Here is a 5,098-nt window from a genome sequence, read left to right on the forward strand (position 1 = left end):
CCAGCCTGGTCTACAAGAGCTAGTTCCAGGACAGGCTCCAAAACCACAGAGAAACCCTGTCTCGAAAAAACCAAAAAAAAAAGGAACACTGCACTGGGAAGCATTCACTGCCTCCTCCCCTTTTGTTTTCCTTTGGCTTTCTGTTCCTCTTTTCTTTTTCTTTTTTTTCCCCACTATTTTGAGAAAGCATCTAAGTTCCCCAGGCAACTCGCTCAAGGCCCTGCAGAGCCAACTTGCATTTGCCTCACTTGGTCTCCTAGGTGGAACCACTGCTGCCAAGCTTTGCTTTTACATTTTACCAGGCTGTGTGCTGCAAGGCTCGGGAGACTGGCATTAGCATAGCATAACCAGTGGCAGAACCAACTGGCCATGGCTAGACACCTTCAGGAATTCGGTGAGGAGACTCTGAGAAGAACATGGACGTATGCAGGAGGTGACCAGAGGGACCCACGTCCATATGTGATAGGAGAGCCTGGGAGGCCAGAGTCCCATCACTACCTCGCCATTACAGTGCACAGAATGCCAGCCCAGAATTTTCAGACATGGGGGAAACCCTGGGGGAAGCCCCTAAATCTAGATCATGCTGAACCCAAAATATAGATTAAGTTATTTTATTTTGTATTATTTTATTTGAGACAGAGTCTGACCGTATAGCCCTGTCTGGCCTCAAACTCACTGACAGACACCTGTCTCTGCTTGTGAGCGCTGGTGTTGAAAGACCCTAAATGCATTCGAAGGCCCCTCAACTCTAAGACGTTTTTCTAAAACCTTACACTCACTCTGTCTTGGAAAAGGGACAGTTGCCCACACACACACATGCTGGACTGCTCATCCTCCTGTGTCCTTGTAAATAATCTTCAAACATAACTCCATTTTGGGAATTGAGGCAAAGACAACCCACAGATGTTGACTCAGTTCCTGATGTATTGATTTAGTCACTGGAACAAGGTCAGGAAGACCACAGAGATGCTCTCCCTTATCACCTGACCATGCAACTATTCTCCTGCCCTGGAATAGACCAATCACTGCTAGTAACCCTTTGATAAGCCAATCCAAATAAGTTGGAAAACAACCTACAGGTTCCCCCCTTATGTCTGTGGCTTTTTGCTTTAAAAGATGGGCTGTAACAGCTATTGGAGGTCCTTCATATCCCGAACCTGAAGGGCCCTGTCATGACAGAATAAAAATCCTCTTGCTTTTGCATCAATTGCACCTGTGTGAGTGGTGTCTGGAGCAACTCCTCCCTGATGATTGGACTTCTAGTCCAACAGTGTGTGCCATCATACCTGGCTTCAGGTTGTTTTAATTATAAAAGAGTAAAGTTAACTATCATCTATCCCTCAGCTTGTGCAGGAAGACTTTGGCCTGAACAGCAGGTCCCAGAGCTGAGGAAGCAGCGGTGATGACCTGGGCTTTAGAGTTTGTGGGTGTGAGACTATATTCTGACCTCTAGAGAGGGACCAATATTTTGCAACAAGAATAATTCATATTAATTTTCCACAGCCTGAGAAAATGGTCTCAAGAGCATTTGATTCCATTTGTTCTGGTGGCAGCTTCACTAAGCTAGCTTCTGCTGGCTAATTTGGTTTCCCAGGTAACCTGAAGGGTATTCTGGCTTGTTATGTATCACTCCTTCAGAGTGTCATTAAGGAGGTTTTGAGAACACAGTCAAATCAAGTTCCTGTACAAGTTGAGAGGTCTGGGCTGCAAACCCCAGGTCCAAACTCCATTCCTGAATGACTGCGTGGAAGATCAGGATTTCTGGGTCTTTTCCAAGCTAATTACTAGCACTCAGTGAGGGCTAAGGGCAGAGTGAATGCTAGAGCCGGCAGAACTGTGGTGGGGGAGCGGGGGCGCTGCCAGAAACTCAGTGTTAATCCTGAGACTCACTTGTGAGCCACATTAGTGACAGCACTCTTGTACCCTGAGATTCTCACGTGGAGGAGTCAATCCTGGAGATAGAGTTTGAAATATAGAGAGGTGGATGTTCAAATTAATTAAAGTGTTGTTTATGATATTTGAAAGTAATTAATTACTTGATACCTCTCTGTGTGTATATATGGGGGATATGTGCATCTGAGTACAGGTTCCAAGGAGAGCGGAAACCAGAGGCTTTGGACCCTGGAGATGGAGTTACCGGTGGTCATGAGCCACATGATGTGGGTTCTAGTAGTTGAATTCAGTTCCTCTGCAAGATCAAGATGTGCTCTTAGCCTCTGAGCCATCTCTCTATCCCTAGACTACCACAGTCCCCAAACTGGATGGTTTGAACAATGGAAATGTATTTCCTTTCATTTCAGAAAGATGCAGGCAGATTTCTCTAAGTCCTTCAGGGGATAATTGTGACGGAGGAGGTAAAGACAGAATACGCACATCTTTTATGCTGGTCTAAGAATTAATTTCTTGAGTCAGTCTACCAGATAAGAAAGGGCTCCATGCCTCCAGGAACAAAAGGGAAAAAAGTCACAGGGGGCACCTGGATTTGAACCAGGACCTCTTAAACTGTGGTCGACTGCTGTGCCCCTAAGCTATATGCCCCCAAATGTGGTAGCTTCTTGTAAAACTAGCTTCATGATCTCCAGCTGTGCTCTGGTTGTGTTGTCTGCTGGGGACTACCCAAGCTGTTCTCTTGCCCACAAGGGTTAGATCTGCTCCCTTCCCTGGTGGTTCCCACCTACTCACACCCAAACACCCCCTCCTGAGAGCGTCCTCTCCTTCCCCACTGTCACACCACTGGGTACAATGCTCTCTGGTCAGACTTTTTACTTCTTTTGCATCTCCCCCCCCCACACACACACACTTTTTCTGGTTTCCTTTCACAGGGGCTAAGGCCTAGGCCATAGAGGAGGCTGTTGGGGGCTTAGCCAATGCCAGGAAAGGCATCTGGCCAACTAAGTTGCAGGCTCATATTTAGGGGAAAGTGGAGTGTGCAAGAGTAGGGGCAGATGTTAGCAGAACTGGAGGGCCGAGGATGGACATGGAGACTGCTTGCTTAGGGCCTTAAAGAGCACCTGCCTTAGTAAATGTTACACTAGTAAGCTGGGTATGTGACACACACCTCTAACCCCAGCACTTGGGAGGTAGAAACAGGAGGACCAGGAGTTCAAGGTCATCCTTGGTGTCTTGGCTGGTTGCTTTTGTCAATTTGACACAAAGTAGAGTATCTGGGAAGAATCTCAACTGAGAAAACCTCCCTAAGATTGGCCTGTAGGCAAATGTGTGGGACATTTTATTGACTGGTGGCTGATATGGGAGGTGGGCCACTGTGGGGTGCTGTCCCAAGGCAGATGGTCCTGCAGTGTATTAGAAACCAAACCGAACAAGCCAGTAGGAAGCATTTCGTCGTGGTTTCTCTTTCAGTTCCTGCTTCAGGTTCCTGCCTCGGCTTCCCTCAGTGGGCTGCAATCCAGGATACGTAAAGCCAGATCAGTCACTTACTCCAAAGTTGGTTTTGTTCAATGTTCTATCACAACAATAGAAACCTTGCTAAAACTCTTGGCTACCTAGGGGCTTGGAGGCCAGCCTGAACTACATGGTAAAGATTATCTCAGAAAGAGCAGAGTGGGAGGGTGGTGCACAGCTCAGCAGGTAAAAGCACTCGCCCTATACACAATAAGAATAATTGCTGCTCCTGCAGAGGCTCCCCACACCCTCACCAGACAGGTCCTCAACCACCTGTAACTCGGGGGATCCAGCTCACGTGTGTGCATTCAGACATGAAACCAGAAGACATTCTGTTTTGGTTTTTGGGTGTTGTTGTTTTGTTGAGGCAGGTTCTCACTGTGGAGTTCTGACTGGCCTGGCTTCTCTTACAGAGATCTGCTTGTCTATACTGCTTCAATGCTACTATCATGCCTGGCTAATTTTTTTTTTTTTTAAGAAAATTCCTAAAAGGTAACATCAGAAGGAAGTGGAATTCTTGCTGAAAACATTTGCAGATTGGATGGGACCTGTGAGGCGGTGAAGGGAGAAGAGCTGATTAGATGCTGATAAATGAGCAGATTTCAAGGTGATTCCTGCTAAACCGACTGAGCAGAGTGCTTTGCAAAAGATGATTTTACAGTGGCATGCACAGATGGCCTGTCTGTGGTTGGGGGTCCCTGGGAAAGCTGGGGCTGGGACTGGTGCTCTGCCCTGAGAGGGAGGATCTCTGGTCAGCTGTTCCCTGCAACAGTTACCGCATGCTGCCGCTTTGATAGTGCGGTGGGACTGTACATCCCTCTAGTCAGTCGGCACAGCTTTGTGCTTGGTCATAGAGAGCAGTGGCCCTGGAGAACAAAGAATTTGTGTTCCGGGTGCAGTGTTCTTTCTAGGCAGGTTCCTGCCACAGTGGTGCTGGTGGCCTGGGTCTGGACCAGGTGCGTAAGAGCAAGTAAACTGTCACTTAGATTGCAAAGGCACGAGGAATGCTTACTCAAAGCAAAGTGGAGAACAGACCAGAAACACTCAGGCTGCTGGTGAGCCACATGAATGAGGGTGCCCAAACTCCCCAGTTACTGTTTGGGGTTTCCTTTTATGGGATTCAAGAGAAGGAGGAGCTATCTGTGGTGGCGCAGCAGAGGCAAGTGGATCCCTGGAGTGAGGTCTGGTCCTTATAGGGAGTTCCGGGTCAGCCAGGGCTACATAATGAGACATTGTCTCACAAAGAAGAGAGTTTGCTTGCTCAGGGTTTAGTTTGATGGTTCTCTGTTTTGACTGGCAGGCTTTGATGACTTAAGCCTTTGCTTGCTGCATATGTCCCAACCCATACTACATCTGATTTTAACCCAACTATGAAGGCGTAAAGAGGGGGATTTCCCCTAGAAGTTTGCCTTATTGAGCATGCACCTAAAACCTGGAATTCCCAGAAGTGTTTGAATAGAAGTGGGGCATTATTGAGGCGTGGTTAGGGTTTTTGTTTTGTTGCTTGGTTGGTTAGTTGATTGATTGGCTGGTTTTGTTAACTTGACACAAGCTAGAGTCATCTGAGAAGAGGGATCTCCACTGAAAAAACACCGCCATCAAAGGGGCCTGTAGGCAAGCCTGTGGAGCCTTCTCTTGATTGGTGGCCCCACAGTGGGCAGGACCATCCTGGCACAGGTGGTTCTGTGCAAACTGA

The sequence above is a fragment of the Microtus ochrogaster genome, unplaced genomic scaffold, assembly GCF_000317375.1.
Source record: "Microtus ochrogaster isolate Prairie Vole_2 unplaced genomic scaffold, MicOch1.0 UNK153, whole genome shotgun sequence".
NCBI lineage: Eukaryota > Metazoa > Chordata > Mammalia > Rodentia > Cricetidae > Microtus > Microtus ochrogaster.